Consider the following 16,963-nt stretch of genomic DNA (forward strand, 5'->3'; position numbering starts at 1 on the left):
CAGCTTAAATGATTTATAATAGTTCCTTTAAAAAGCATTCCTTATTAGTATCATACATCTTATGATGGTGAATAATTGTTTCTGAATCTTCCAATTGCTCATGTGTCAATCTACAAGAAATTAAGAATTGTTTTGTGGGAATAACAGAACAAATTTCAAGTGGAATGAGTAGTCTGAGGTCAAAGATGATACAAAGAAAATACAAATGGCCAGGCTAATTTTAGGACTGTGGGAAAATGGTGATCGAAATGAGTATCTGCAAACACTGTGTGTGTGGCCAATCCCTACCACTTTGATCACTCCTTGATTTTATTAGCACTACAATACTAATAGTGACCATAATGCATGTGTAACCTGGGACTCTGGATTTCACATGAATATTTCCTGGTTTAGAAAAATTATCATGAAAGATAGAAAGCAAACAAAATTTACTTCGTACCTAGTCATCATTGTTTGTTCATCCAGAAATAACATATTTAGATCCTGCGGCTTCACAGTTCTATGTTCAAAATCCTCTGAGATGAGTGACATGACATTTGCCTCTCTGTGGAGAGAGGGTTGAATTAGGCTTTTGGATCTGAACTGTTCTTGCACCTCAAAATCCTCAGGGCATGGCTCCCTGGAGATGTGGAGGAGGCATTTCGCTCAGTTGCTTTGATGCAGAGCCAGGATCCTGAGCCCCAGCTCTGATATATGACCCAGTATATGGATTGAAGTCTTTTGTGTTGGAAATCTTACAAGAATTATTTGGTTTTGTGACTCTGAAATTGAAGACTGATCAACATCTTGATCTGATACTGTTTGCTTTACGATATTATCTAATAATATGTGTGATTTTCTTTTCATGTACCATATATTACAAAGTACTTTCTGTTCATATCACCATTCATATATAGATGTCTCCTGCAGAATTCTATGATTATCATTACTGTTACTTGATATAGTTTTAGAATTAAGTTACTGGCAAATCTCTGTCCATTTACTGTGATGTACTTGCTGTTTCTCTGTTGCCTTTCAGGTGTGAGTTTTGTCATATAAAGCTTTACTTTTGTTCAGGACTAGCTGACAAAAAGGACACCTCCTTCCTCCAGTTATTCAATTATTATTTATTATTTGCAATTTTTTTATACTTATCAGCTTAATGACGTTAGACCAAGGGCTTGCTGTATTAGATGTTTTACAGGTTCAGAATAAAAAGGTAATCTCTGGCCTTTCCATAGCTCACAATTTAAGAAAAGAGCAGACAGATGGATGCCACCGTCAGAGGCATGTGATCTGGTCAACCATTCGTTTGGGGAAATTAGATACCTCAAGTTTTCAAATAGAAAATTTTATTTTTCTCATCTGAAAGTGACTTTTCTACTGAAAATGTATGCTGAAAAACCAAAATAGTCACAACTGAATGGAAATCTCTTTTAAACCCAAGTAATTTTTTGTTATTGACATGAAGACTTCCTATCATGATTTGATGTAAAGATTTTTTTTCAATTCTTGAAAATTTCCCCCAGGAGGGAAAATTGTTACCTTTCTTCTCCTACTTGAGAGGACAATAAGATGAGGAAAGGCTCTTCGGGTGTTGTGGCACAACCTGCAATGACACAAGAATGCATACACTAAACTGCACAATTTACTTTTTATAAACATCAAGCAATTTCCCAGTCAGTCTCCCTGATTTTGAATTCTCCCAAGTAGTACTTCATTAACATCAATTACCAAGCATGCCACAAGTGGTTTTCAAATTTAGGGTTAACCATATTGCATGCAATCAGACCTAAAGGACAGTTTTTTTCCCTAGTGCTGTAACAAATAATGTCATGAACTAACAGAAACAACGACTCACTGCTTGGCAGTGGAGAGTTAGGATGTGGAAAAGGCCCTAACTCTGTTTTTTTCTCTTATTTGGAATGTCAGGTTAATTTTAGTTACCACTATTACTTTTATTTAGTATTTGTTCTATTTGTACTTGGTCTGGATTTGCTTGAGTATTTTAGGCTACTGAACCTGGGACAGACTGACACTAAGCAGAGTTGATTCTATGTTGTTAGAAGATTTGTTATTGTTTAGACACACTGCTGTTGAGTGCAATCTCACCATCTATTTAAAAGCAACAGTGTGAAAAGATTAACATGTTAAAGAGGCATAATGATTTCTGATTTGATTTTTTAATATGTCCTACTGCAACATTAGCTGACTTGATTACTATATAAGAGTGAACATGCAATTTGCAAAATCACATATGCAAAACACACTATGAAAGGGTGGTGTCTTAGGCAGAGGTTAAAGACAGCTCAGAAATGCTTTCCCAGCCCAAGCATACTTGCCTCATGCTACACCTGCCCTAGAAAGAGCTGATTAACCATTTAAAAGTCCTGAAGTCTCCAGAAATATTCCTGCATTCCTCTGTCTATGAAACATATTTACTGAAATACATTGTGATCACTGACCTGGTTTAAGTAAAAATAACATTGGAGTTTTTTATTATAATCCCAAATGAATTTAGTTGAGGTCTGGAAGAATGTACAAAATTCAGGATAAAAAGCTCCTTCTCTGTCAGCGATAGCATGTGGGTTTTCAGTAAACGAGGACATTTGGTGATGTTTCAGCTTTCACAGATGAAAGGTAAGAATGATTTACGTTTGTACATAAACATGCACAGCATGGGGGAGGCTAGTCTGCCTCACTGCTGGCGGCAACTGTTCACACAAAAATGAACACTTGTTAAGAGTGCTATTCTGGGAAGTGCTCGATGCGTGAGCCCTCGACGCTCACTGCTCCAGCAGCCCCAAGAGCAGTACACCTTAGATGTATGTTACCACGTAGTCTGACTAACAAGCGTATCCTCAGCTTCAAAGGGTTATAGAGTTCAGTGAATTGCTTTTTGATCGGACATGAAAAAAGTCAGTAGATAGAGACATGAAGGTACTACTGTATGCCAGAAACATCCATACTGTGTCCTAGAGAAAGAAAGAAATTGGTAATGAAGTAACATTAATGCAACTATTAACTCAGCAGGACGGAGGGAGGTAGGGAAAACCGTCAGGGTCGTGCATCTGTGTTGGTACCAGAGCATTTGTGTTTCTGCTTTTAGTGAAATCTTGGCCAATCTGGGACAAAGCCTCTACTGAAAAACCCTCAATATCTAGCTCCAGAAGATGAAGCCAGGTTTGACCTGGTGGGTTTGCTGGTTAGAGACAGCTTGCCAAAGTCCACTGGGTAAGGTATACGAGCAGGTAAGTGTCAGGGAGCTTCTTTACCCTTTACCCTTAATCCTTTACCCTCCGGTGGTATGTAAATGAGAGCAAAATCTGTTAGTTTGACTGCGGTTTCTGTTGCCAGCTGAATGAATTTGGATGGATTTGTCTTTCTAGAGGCAAATCTCTGTGTTTTCTGAGAAGATAAATGCAGGCCACTCTCTTCCTGGGATAGATGGAAAGAGAGTGAGCTCAGTGTCCCAGGTCTGTGTGATGCTACAGGGCCCTTTGGCCCAGCTTTGCTGAAAGACAAAAATGCCAGGGAGATGGCAGGAATTGTCCACTGGAACATTAAGCAGCTTTGATTGTTGCTCAGGACCATTTATGGTATTTGCCTCTGCTAAGTCTTGTGTATGGGATATGTCAGCATTTTGGTATTCAGGTGTTCTCTGAGATTTGTTTGCTTGTTACGTCAAATAGTTTCTCTCCACTAGGGTTTTGGTTGGCAAAGACCCAAACTGTGCTAGCTGGCTGAGAAGAGGAATGATTCTCCACAAAAGAAAGGACAAATCTTCAAGTTACTTCTTAGAGCTATAATTTGTTAGAAACAGACGTGTATTCCTGGGACAATCTAACATTTTAGAGGAAACTAAGGGAGTCCTGAAAAGAAATCATAAGGTTACCATCTTTGCCTTCTCTAGATTTAATTCAAAAGAGAATTAATTATTCTCATATGTTCTGCTTTCTAGAAGGTAGTAGTGAGATTTTCATGTAAGAGGGATTTATTGTCTTCCATTACCATTACTTGCCATTAGACAATTGCTTCATTGTCAGTCTGGCCATTAATTTAATCTTTCTTCTTTCTGCAAAACACACAGCTACATGAAGATTAGAATCTTGCAGCTTGGGTTTGGCTTATTATTCTTGTTTATAAGCATCTTGCCAAAATATTAGCGTAATATGTAGCAGGACTGGCTCTAGGAATATTGCTGCACAAAGCCAGCTTCTTTGTATGCTTCTCCAGATGATATCATGTGTTATTGGAGACTATGGTTGCAGGGAGATGGTATTCGAGTAATATTTAGCATAAGGTTAAATCTGTATCTGTTATCTGAATAGAGCTTGCAGCAAGCCTGAGTAAAACCTGCTATTCTTGCTTCATTTTCTGTTAACACTTTTTCAGGATCATCTGCTGGTATTACGACATGTATATTTGTATCATGCTTAATCAGTATGATTAATCTGCTATTTTTGTCAGGGGACTATCATCTATATTAGGAAAATGGCAGATCTTTGCCTTAGATGTCACAACAACTCACTTAGTGCTTATTTTGAGGATTTGATTAAATTTAATTGAAATTATGTCACACTCTTTATATCTGAGAGTAGATTAATGTTTCCTTCTTTAATATGATTTATTTTTTGGTTGAGTGAGAGTTATATGTCCAGAAGAGGGCTAAGGTTTAAAACAATCCAGCAATAACATCAGGTAAAAATGCAGTCTTCGGGTCAGTTGCCTATGATCCATATAGGTATGAGTTTATAAACTCTCCAGTTTAGCTCTGTCTAGCCAGACTGAGACTACGACTTCACGCTAGCTAATGGTAGTGTATCTGAGCTGCTTTAAAAGTATATAGCTTAAATTTCACTAGCATTTTAAACACGACAGCATGGTACTATACAAGCTATAGAGCCTAACGGTGTAACTTGGGGAAGCTCTAATGATTCATTTCCCTGTTGTCCTGTTGCACACTGAGGACACCCAGCATTACACTGAGGGCTCCAGCTTGCTCCTCTGGCCTTTCCTGGGTACCTGTAATCTGCAGTCTGCAGGCTGTGAGAGGACATCCATTTTCTTCAGGATCACCACTAATTTTAGGATATTTTTGCCTGTGCTTTTTCAGGTACTCTAAGATCACTCATACTACTATAAGTATTAGTACTATGAGTATTGTTTTTTTACATTAAAAAAAAGACTGTATTGCATTAAATCAGAAGATATAAGATAGTCATTGCTGTGTTTAAGATCAAATATGTACAAATAGAAGAGGCTCCTTTTCATTCTACTAAAAAGCTCTCAGGTTGCTCCCCAAGTTCTCTCTGTGGGGATCCAGTTTTTTTGACAGATATCATCCTTGAATTTGCTTGTTTTGAAATGGATTCTGATTTGTAATCAGTCTTATTCTTGTGTCCTCATTTTTTTCCAAAAGCCTTCAAACAAAATTTCAAGAAAACCTTCAAGGAAGGACTTGAAAAAGAAAATTCTCTGTGGCCTTTTAGAATAAGGTTTAACCTACAAAGGTTAATAGAAGAGGGTACATAACCTTCCATAAAGTAGCCACTGACAATTGCATTTTATATAAACACATTAGTTGAGTATCAATTGTAAGACAAATGTAAAGGAGGATAACAAAATGAAAAATGAATCTGCGAGAATAGCATATTGGTGATAAATAACTCCTCTGTCTCCCTATGGTTCTCCAGGTCTGGCTTTTTGAGACTAGGAAACTATGACGTGTCAGAAAGCTGGTAAATCCTCAACCAATTATTTCTATGCTGTTGGCGGGTCATTGTGCATGAAATACATTTTACACAACTTGGAGTGATTGCTGAGGTTTGCATTTGCAAAATCTTTGCTTTGGAGGTGCCTTAGAAAGGAGCATCAGGGTGGAGTTCCAGGTCATTTTTGTCTTTCAGCAAAGACAGGCCAAAGGGTTCCTGCCCTGTTTTGTCTCCCACTGTTCATTCCTGTTCCAATGCCACTCTCACTGTGCTGTTTTGTTGTGGAGAACATGTAGCAAACGAAGTTTTGGGGAGGATTTTTCATAGAATCATAGAATCAGTAAGGTTGGAAGAGACCTCTGGAGATCATCTGGTCCAACCTCCCCACTCAGCAGGGTCAACCTAGAGCATGTTAGACAGGGTTGCATCCAGGCGGGCCTTGAGTATCTCCAGAGAAGGAGACTCCACACAATAACTCCAGCTAATGATGGAGTAAAGGTATCTTAACATGTCCTCATCTATTTTTAAGAGTTCAAGCAAATGCTTGGAGGAGTTTTTTAAATAAATCATGTATTTTTATATTGTCATATAATATTAAATATTGTCTCCCTACTCGTCTGTAAATGCACTGTTTTATTCAGTGAGTAACAACCAAACATTCACACATTCAAGTATTTTCCTAAATGCCAGTTTTTCACTGGATCCCAGCATTCATGTATTATCAAAGAGGGTGACATTAATTACCTATACTGTGTGATATAGTACATCTGCTGTTTGTGCAATTTATTGCTTTTAATTTTCAGGAAGTACGGTACTTGATAATTATCCTGAAACATTATTTTATTCCACCAGATTTTCCCTTTATTTGCTGAACACAGTTTCATCAGGAAAGCTTTTGGTAGAAGCTTTTTTCCCCCTCTGCTTGGTGATTTTCTGCCAGGCTTTATGAAATGCTGATCTGTTTTTCTGTCCAGGGAAAGCTTTCAATGAAGGTATCAACATTTAAAAAGAAAGATGACCAGTGACAGAGTTATGCACTAGTGGTTATGGGAGGAGCCCTATTCTCTTCAAATGCAACTGCTAATGGGTTTTGCAGTGAACTAAAAAAAAGTTATTGCATGCCTCTCTTCCTGCATTTACAGTAACTTGCAAATCAACCAAGGTGAAGTTTCTGTTAATACTGTACCTGCACTCATTACCGAAAACTATTACTAAAACCTATTGGACAGCACTGATCAAAGGAACTCTGATGTGTGTTGCTTTTGGATAAAATAAGGCTGTATCCTCAGCAGATGTAACAAGCTGCAGCGTCATTGCCTGCAGGTGATCCCTGCTAAGTTACGGCAGTGGCAAATGCCAGTGGGGTTAGCTGGGCACCTCTTGGAGGCACTGTCAGGAGGAGTGGATGAGGGATAAGGACACCCTGGGAGATTTCAGAGACACAATTTCTCCTGTTCGGCCACAGGCGTTTGCTTTGGCTAGTCTCTGAGGGCATCACTCAGACTGTCTCATATGGCCCAGTGCAAGCCCTCTGAGGGCCAGGAAGACGGTGGGAGTCTCAGAGCTGAGGAGCCCATGGCCTGGCCATAGCCGTGTGGAGGGACTCGTCCCTTGTGTCCCTGACTATGTCCATTCTAGTAAACTGAACAGGGCTGGACGCCTGATTTCAGTCCCACCATCCTGTCCATTCATGCTGAGGTCCTAGCACATTTTCTGCATAGTTTTGTCCTTTCAGACAGCATCCGGACAAAGCCTGGGCTTAGCACCCATGTGGGATAATCCCTGTAGGCAGTTTTGAAGAGGCCACTCTGTGCTAGTTGATGGGAGCTTACTATATGGACATAAGCTATGCTGTGCTTGTTGGACACAAGGTCAAATAGTCCATGGCCTGTTTTATTTACTTGTACAGGTGTAGTATAATAGATAGTCTAAATATGAGCCTCACCATCTATATTTTATTTATTACTCTGGAATATGGGTTTAGAAATACTTTCCTACCTCACAGGGGTGTACTAAGAATAAATGCACTGAGAAAAGGCTGTGAGATGCTCAGAAAATGTGGCTAACAAGCCTATGTAAGCACTATTGATCAAATTACAGCATTATATTTAATTAATCAATGCCAGTTCTTTTCCTGCTTAAAAGAATGCTCATGCATGCTCAGCCTAGATGATACTTAAGCAGAGAAGTAAATGCTTATAAGCTTGCCCCCCCAAAGCAAATGACACAAGAAAAAAAAAAGGTGCCATCAAAGCCATGTAGTACTATACCGCAAAGTATGTGGATGTTTTAATTGCTATTGGATTGAGTGAGTCTCCTGTTGTTCTTAGCTGTTATTTCTCTTTGTTTTCCTGTTTGAGATAAGGAAAAAACAATTTTAAGCCCCTCTTAAAGCCAGGCAGTGTGCTACAGTCCAAAAATCCAGCTCTCTTTCTGCACCCATTTCTACTCCATTGCTGGCTGGCCAGAAGGCTGCCCCTTATCTTACAGACACAGGCATAACTGAAATGTGCCATGTGCTGGAGCTTCTATGTCTGGATTATTATAACTCATTAGACCTCAATCAGCCTAAAAACAGCACTGGATTGTGCAAAGTGACAATGTGTTTGCTTCATGATCATATTCTACCCTTCCAGTACTATGCCTGATTCAAGGACAACATCTTAATTTTGAAGCTTTCTGTGGTGTTACCCTTAGCTTCCCGGCCTCTTTTGCTCCTGGGGCAGTACACGGTAGAAGCTGTTGTCAACTGTAGAACTTTGTGGATGTGTGAAGCTGAACGTTGTCGTGGCAGAAGAAAGAGTGACTAAAGAATGAGCCATCATCACACCTCAGCACCCAAAAAACTTTCCCTGCCACTGCACCAAGCTACTTAACCTCCATGTCTTAGGAAAGAGGTTTTAGGGCAAGTCATTTAGGCTGTGGCCTGACTTCCAGAGGTAGCTGCGTCTCTGAAGGACACAGGAGAAGCAGCCGGTTTCAGCTCTTCTGGCCTTTCTCTCCAGCCCACTCAAGGGCAAAGGCAGCACAAGCAGTCTGAGAGAGGAGGATTTAAAGCCTGAATACATTATGACATGATTCATCTCAGAGCAGCACGTACACACTATCAGCTAAGTGAATACCAAGCTAATTGTAGACTCAGGAATATGGAAAGCCCTTCCAAGCCGAGGTTTTAGTTAAGAATCAGAGTTCCCAAAATGTCCATGTAGCTTGTCCCATTGGTCACCCACCTATCTACTATATTAAACAGACCATGAATTTCTTTTCCAGTAGAAAGCATGTGACAGATCTTAGCATCCTATCTAAGGCAGAGGACCCAAGTGAATATTTCCTTTTCAAATTAAAGGTCAGAAGTGGCAGTGAAGAATTGCAATTAGCAAGATGCTGCTAATGGGATGACCTGAACTATCTCGGTGCGGTGGGCAGTACAGACTGTGGGAGATGGGGAGTGGAAGTCCATCCTCATGCACCTTGCAGAGTGTTATGCCCATGAGCTCCTGCTCAGCTGCGTGCTGTTCAGAGCCTGCCTGCGTGCTGCCTTTGGTCTCCGCACAGCAGGCTGCTCATCCCTCGTATTTGGCATAGACTAGCTGGTCATAGTACTTTTAAACAGATCATTTCTAAAGCCAGCAGCCTGAGCGAGGTGGGGTGGGTGAGAAGGAAGGGGCTGATATTCACAAAATTACCAGACTCAGTTGTTTAAAAGTTAGGAATCAGATCCCATCCTCCCCCGCCAAAATGGTGCTGTTTTCTTTTAAACACCAATTTATTTTTGTTTCTGACTCTCCCTCCTCATTCCCTAGTCATGTCTCCATGCTTTGTTCTGCCACCGTAAGAGCTAAAAACAGGATTATTTTGCACTGCCAAAACTTCTCACCCAGCCACGGGGCCCCAGGCCTTGAGCCAGGAATTGCCGGGAGCTGTAGTAACACCGTGGCAGCTGGCAGTGGGGACTTCAGCTGCAAGCGAGCGGGGAGAACCCGCTTTCAAATCTTTGGGTGAGTTCAGAGGCGGGAGGGAAAAGAGGAAAACAGACAGTGAAATCTATTTTAGTGGATGCAGAGGAGCAGGGATGAGAATGAGGGACCCAACAGCCGTTTTTCAGCTCTATGCCAATCCGGGGAAGTGTTAAGGAACGTAAAGGTGTTTGTAATATTTCCTCCTTCCTGCCTTCCTAGGACGGTGTCTGTGGCAAGCACTCACCTTACTTTTAAAATTGGTCCAAACTTGGTGTATTTTTTTCCCCTGAAAGTAATTAAGATGAGCAAAGAATGTGGGGTTTTTTTTGTATTTCTTATATTCTTATTGTTTTTCTTATTAGTGACTTCTCTGGGCCTGGTGCAGACGTTTTAGCGTGTCCATGTCAGAATTACGCCTGCAGTTTCTTAGTATCCTGCATGGGCTTGCTCTAAGTCCATTTTATTTTGCATCCTACTAGGTAGACTTGAAAGATGGTTTCAGATACCCTTCAGATAAATTTAGGAGAATGTAATGCTCTGAAGGGAAGGCTGCTGACTGGGCCAGTGCTGTCAGGACTTTTCCACTAACTCTTATCAATGAATGAAACCAGTGCTCGTCACTCATCTTCTGTAAAAAAAGGTACCTTAAAGATGTTTAAAACTAGGTACATGAAATTGGCAGTCACATTTTAAAATTTGGACTAGCATTTGTCATTTTTTTAGGCTGTTCAGCTAAAAGGATTGCAAAAAAAAAGAACAGAAAAACTGAATAATATTTTTTCCACTTGAGAAATATAGCTTTTGCATTTGCTGACCTCCTCTCCTGGCAAGTCAGTTCCAGTGACAGAGCTAAGTTCTACTTTCATTTAATGCTTCTGAAATCTCCTGTGATCTTTATATGTGGCAATACCTCCATCTAATTTCTAGAAACAGTAGACAAGAGTAGACAAGGAAATTGAGTCTGAACTTACTTGTCCTCAAATCATGGACTCAAAGATAAAAAGTTAGCCAAAACCTTAATGAATGATTTTTTCCAGTCCCTCTTCTGAACCAGAACAACTAACATCTCTGATGATCTGCTGAATGCGGCCCCTCAAGTCCTCACCCACATTCCCCATTACAGGAATCAGAGCACCTGAACACGTTCTTGTTTATTGTCTCATTCAATCAGCCTTAAATGCCAATAACTTTGCCTCAGCAGCTATGCTCTGGGGCACAATTCTTCTTTCTCTGTGCACTGATTCAGCACACCCGGTCTTTGCTGCGAATCTAATGTTCTCTTTTCCTTCTTCAAAGCCCTCTAGAGTGAAAAACAATTTGTTCCTTAATACTACAGGTTTTGGTAGTTGTTCTGCTTTTTTGTGGGTGGGGAAAATATTCTATTTATTTCTAGAGATATGTAGGTACCTTTCATATCATTTTTCCTTGTTAGCTAAGAAGGTATTGTAATGTTTTTTTTTCCTTTTTGTGGATTGTTTCCACATAATCATTGAGAAATTGGAATTGAAGCTTTTACCATGTACTTTTGCTGCAGAGAACTCACATTCAAGCACTGTAAAAAATTTAGTGTCATTTCCCACCAAATGTAATAAACAATATTTTATCACCTATTGACTGGCAATCTGTAAAGCATTGACTGCTCAGGAGCTGATGCAAAATGACAATTTGGTTGTTGATGTTGTCTGTTTAATGACAAATCTAGATACTATACATTTCTAATCCACGTAGTGATGTATCCTGCGTAATATTTACTTCACATAATCCTTTAGAGGAGATGTCAAAATGGGCCATGCTGATTTTGGTTTGTCAAAAAATGTTTCTATCAAAACAGCCTCAGCAGTGACTTCAATACAGGGCAAACAGATATGGACTAGCTTTAGCTACTCATCTTGGGTATGGGTAGCAGTCTTGCCACGGTGCTTGCCTTGCATGACCTGTTTGCTCTTGTTCCCAGCCTGAATTCCCATTAATGGTGGAACTGGGCTCAGAAACCAAGACTTATCTAAATGCTAGATCTTGAGAAGACGGAGTTAAATGGGCATCTCAGAAGATAAAAGGTATTCAGCCTGTTTACTTTAAGCCTGCCAGTGAGTCCACTTATGTTTTTTGGTGAAATAAAGCAGAGAAACACTGGCTGCCTTGTTCACTAGCACCACAAGCTGTTCGAGTAAAGCTGAGTACTCAAAGTACAAGAAAGTCATTAATTACTGTACAAAAATCCTGTTCCCTCATTTGAGCAGTGTCCTTTAAGCAAAGCAAAAATTCATTGCCCCATGCAAAGTTTCCTCATTCAGTTGGTATGCAAGGGCACATGTTGCATGGCAGTAATGAAATAGGATATAAAGGTTAAAAAAAAACCACAATAATTTACTGTTATCTGTCTGACAGTCCTAATAATAGTAATTTAGTAAATGACTCAGTATTTTTCCAGAAGGCAGTAAAAGGCCAGTTCTTTACTGTTAAGAGAATGAGACTTGTATCCCGGATGTCCAGTGTGCACTGCTTGTGCTGTATGCAACATCCATAGTCAAGAGATGTAAAATCTGGCTTTAAGCCTCTGAGTCAGATTCTGATTCAGTAACAGTGCAAAGGCCAGACCTAGTGCCCCTCAAAGGCAAGAAAAAGACTCTCATGGACTTCCATATACCTGATCCATATAGTTTGAAATATGAATAGAAGGTGGCACTCAGGGCTTGTTCAATAGATGAGTAGATGAACTTTAAGCTTTTGTAGCTGTCAGAATGACACAGCTCACTTGCGATAGATTTATGTACACATGCAAAAAAAGAAAGTTATTATTTATAGGAGAATGTCACAGGTGGAACACATTAATGGAGATTACAGCCACATCTTTTTAAAATTCAGTAGTAGATCTATGTTTCAAATGGTATTTTTTTTTATGATTTAGCTTGATTTCAGCAGGGCTGCATTCATTTTTTTTTCAGAGTGGTTCGCATAGGTGAAATATCTGGCAGAACATAATATAGATTCCTGAAAGAGTTAGTTTCTATAGCTGGTTCCGGAATTCACAATGTATTTTAAGCAGTAAAAATTTGCAAAAACGGGAAAACAGAGAAGAAAAGATGCCAGGTAGTGACCTTAAAGATCATTGAAGTCTCAGGAAATACATCCATTAATTTCCATGGCCTTTGGATCAGGCCTGTAGAAGACAATTATGAGAGCCATGGGACATGGGCATGAGTTTGTCTCTGAAGTTAGCTTATTGCATGTAGTGGAATTACAGAAAGAATGAAGTCAGCAGGGTCATCAAACCCTGACACAAGTTCTTTAATTTATACTCAATGCGCTGTCCCTTCCTTCCTCCTTACATTTCCCTGTTCCATCTCTGCACCCTGATTTTGCAGCGTGTGGCAGATGACTTTCAGGTGAGACTGGGACAGGGTGTTGTGAAGGCTGATCTGATTAATGCTCTGCAGGAAAGGAGGGCAGGTCAGGGGAGGACAAATGATACCAGGGAAAGTTTACCTCAGAGTCCCCTCTGTGGGAGCTGCAGATGCTATAAACTTCTCCCAGGGTTCCCTGCACCCGCGAGAAGAGCGAAAAGTCTTTTTGGCCTCTTAGTGTTGCTAAGCCCTGGAGAAACTGTCCTGGCTTTTATTCTTCTTTGGAAGCCCTGAAAAACAGCCTATTTATTAACAGTGAAATGAGATGTTTGAAACAGCCTTTGCTATTTTGTGCTCCAATGCAGGAGAACATGTAAGTGCGTACTGAAGTACTTTTCAAATCAGTAAGTTAAACAAATGCTTAAGATGTAAATACATGCTTGATTTTGCCCTGAATAAAAATGCTTTTCTGAATTGAGCCATTAGTTACCAAAGCAAAGGCATAAAGGAGAAATAAAACTCCTAAGAGGCTAATAGATCTAGCTAGTCTCTTATCTTCAGAGAAACATTTCAACTCTTTCACTGATGTCCACTCCAATTTTGTCAGCAGGATATAAAAGACAAGATGTAATTGTCCTGCTGAGGACAGAATTCAGTTTGAGTTTAAGAAACATAAATGTAGGTGACTTTGCATGCTCTAGTGCCAAAGACCCCCCCTCCCCCCATAGTTAATGGCAACCCAGCTGACACATCTCTGGAGCATCGAGAGCTGCTCAGCTGGGCAGACATTAGAGACCTGCATGTACAGGTGATTGTCTGCATGTAGGCGTCCTGTGCTGTCACAGATATCTAGGATGTCTGCCTGACCTTTAGCAGGCTGTGGGTCTCCCATCGGTCCTATGTTGTGCCTGCTCGGCCCATGTGGAATTCTTGAGTATTCTACAGCATCCCAAATTGCACTAAATCCTTATGTATGGAAAGGTGAATCAAGCACTGGGTGGATACGTCAGGGCCAACTGAATTATTCTCTGGGGTCTACTTGCTGCACTTCCTCAGGGTTTGATTTGTTTGTCTGCGTATAGGTGCCTAGTGACAATCAAGATGCCTTTGAGTGTCTAAAATATCCATGTGAGCTGTACATATGACACTGAATCTATAGGTGACCTATGTCCTCTGTAGCAGTAGTTGGAGATCAGGCATCTCAGATGGCACTAGACATCTTATGTGAATTGAGTCCTGAATTTCCTCTGACTAAAGTAGGCCCTAGATGCCTAACTTGCATATAGACACCTATAAGTAAATGCCTAAACTCAGATATATTTTCTGGAACTGCTTACTACCCCAGATTAGATACCCTAACCACTCCTTGAGTCTGGGACACCAGCTAGTAAGCTCAGAAGGCACTTTCACTAAACAAACCCTGTCATAACTGTAAAGTATATCCTTACATTTGAGCAAAGGAGGCTAAAAGAATATGGACACAGATTTAAATTCTTTATTAGGCAAAACTACCTTCAGGATTGTGGCAATGCTAGTGAAGAGCCTAACTTCACACTGAATAATTATTTAGTACAATATACTCATGCTAAGATATTGCAGGCACTAATCTCTAACAACAGAGAACGATAATTGACTGACATCCATTGATTTGTTTGCGGCTGTTTAAAAGGTAGAAGTTATTGAAGCATTGTTTTGATCAACACGATTTCACTGACTAAATATCTCATCTATCTAACTATATTGATTTCACTTTATGTTATTAACTATGAAACATGGTTCCTTCTAACAGAAAGTTATCTCGAAATCTAGGATTTCCATTATTCAGTTAATTCCATCTGTTCTTCACATATGTACTGGCTACAGTTGAAAAGTCAATGTTTGCAACATGGTATTATGTGAAGTGCCATTTTTTTCCCATGCTGAATATAGGAGATAAAGTACCTAAAAAACCTGAATGGCATTTTGGCATTGCTGTAAAGGCAAACGCCCTTTACATACTGCAAACATACTGGAGATAACAACGTCACAAGTGCACTCCTTTCACCGGGAACATTTTATGCACACATCTAAAGCCCATCTGGGGTCCACCACAGGATCAGTATCTGTGGAGCCTTGAAATCACAGCAAGCAGATTTCATTTCACCTAACTTTAGTCACCTAAAGGTTAAGTCCAGACTAAGCTTATGAAATAGGCTATATCAATGGTCTTGACATCTTTGAGAGAGGCAAGAAAGGCATTTCAAAGAGAGGGCCACTTCCCTCATTGAACAGAGGGAACTTAATCATTAACTTAGGTTGCATACCTAGCTTTTAGCCAGCTGAAGTTATGTGACATGAATACATACAATCCTAATCTGTAGGAACATACGCAACAGCTTTGGAAATGGCCTTTTGCTCTTTTCTTTAGAAATTGTTGCATCTGCTGTGGTTTTAAGTAAAGAATTATTTTAAGTAAAATTGAGACCTTAACATTAAGCTTGGCATTTAAAATTGTGTTAAGGAATTGAAAGACCTGGAGAGACCATTTAGAATTACATTCCTTTCTGTCTGTGCTTTGAATAACTGATCTGGTTATTAATTTCTGTCTAAGGTACTCAACCTGTTATCTTATTCATTTCATCTAGAGCAGAAAGTAAGACTGACAAGTACCACTACACATACCCTTATCAATCATTGCCACTCCTTCTGCAGTTACCTTAATTGTACTTCATTATTTGTATCAATATTGTGGAACACAGAACTTAAAATAAAATGATCTTCATTTTAAAGGTATTAGTGGAGAGGTCAATTTGGATTTTGGTATTTCTGGAGACCTTAATGGTGAAAACAGATTGCCAAATGCAGAAAGCTTAGGATTTTTTCTTCTATAGTATTTTAACTTTCCTCTAAGTGTAATTTTAGCTTTTATTTTCCAGTCCAATAAACCATATGTAATAGATTGTATTTTAATCATTACCTTCAATTTTAGAGAACTCCAGTTAGGTCTGAACTTTCTAAAAAGATCTTTGTTTTCAAGCCTATTAGCCTACAGCTCTTTTTAGATGGCATCAGGAACTTTCATTTTCCACTTCAGTTTCCCTTTACAAATCCAGGGTCATTGGTTCAAAAATGAAAACATAATGGAAGTACTAAGAAATTGACAATTATTATAGCTTTGCACTACATTTGGTTATGGTTACAAAACACTTAAAGAGTCTTTGGAATGATTAAATACTAAAATGCAAATCCTGACCAATATCTTTCAAAGCAGACAGATCATTTCAGACATCTTATTTCTTCAGTATGCACCTTAAGACACACCAAAGTCACCCGATTTGACAAACATGCTGAGTCCCAATCTCTAAAAAACAGTTCTTTCTATTCAATGGAATTAAATTGAATTAAAACTCGAGGAGCACTGACCACTAAATATACTGATCTTATGTTTAGAAGGAAAAAGGCGTGCTTATTTCTTCCCATGCTACTATTTCTATCAGGTTAATGAGCATTCTTGGCTTAGACAGAGACCGTCATTTACCTGAGGTGGATTGAGGTGCATTGAAAACTGGCTGAACTGCTGGGTTCAGAGGGTTGTGATTAGTGACACAAATTCCAGCTGAAGGGTAGTAGATAGTGGTGTACCCCAGGTGCCGATACTGGTGCTAATACTGTTTAATGTTTTCATTTGTGACCTGGATGATGGGACTGAATGCACCCTCAGCAAGTCTGGGAGGAATGGCTGATACACCAGATTGTTGTGCTGCTGTACAGAGGGACCTCAGCAGGCTGGAGAACTGGGCAGAGAGGAACCTCGTGAAGCTCAACAAAGGGAAATTCCAAGTCCTGCACCTGGGGGAATAACCTCATGCAGCGTGACAGGCTGGGAGCCAATGAACTAGAGAGCAGCTTTGCATGGAAGGACCTGGGGGTCCTGGGGCGGGGACTGGGGCAAGAAGTTGAGCATGAGACAGCAATGTGCCTTAGGGCT

The sequence above is a fragment of the Rhea pennata genome, chromosome 1 (genome assembly GCF_028389875.1).
Source record: "Rhea pennata isolate bPtePen1 chromosome 1, bPtePen1.pri, whole genome shotgun sequence".
NCBI classification, from domain to species: Eukaryota; Metazoa; Chordata; class Aves; order Rheiformes; family Rheidae; genus Rhea; species Rhea pennata.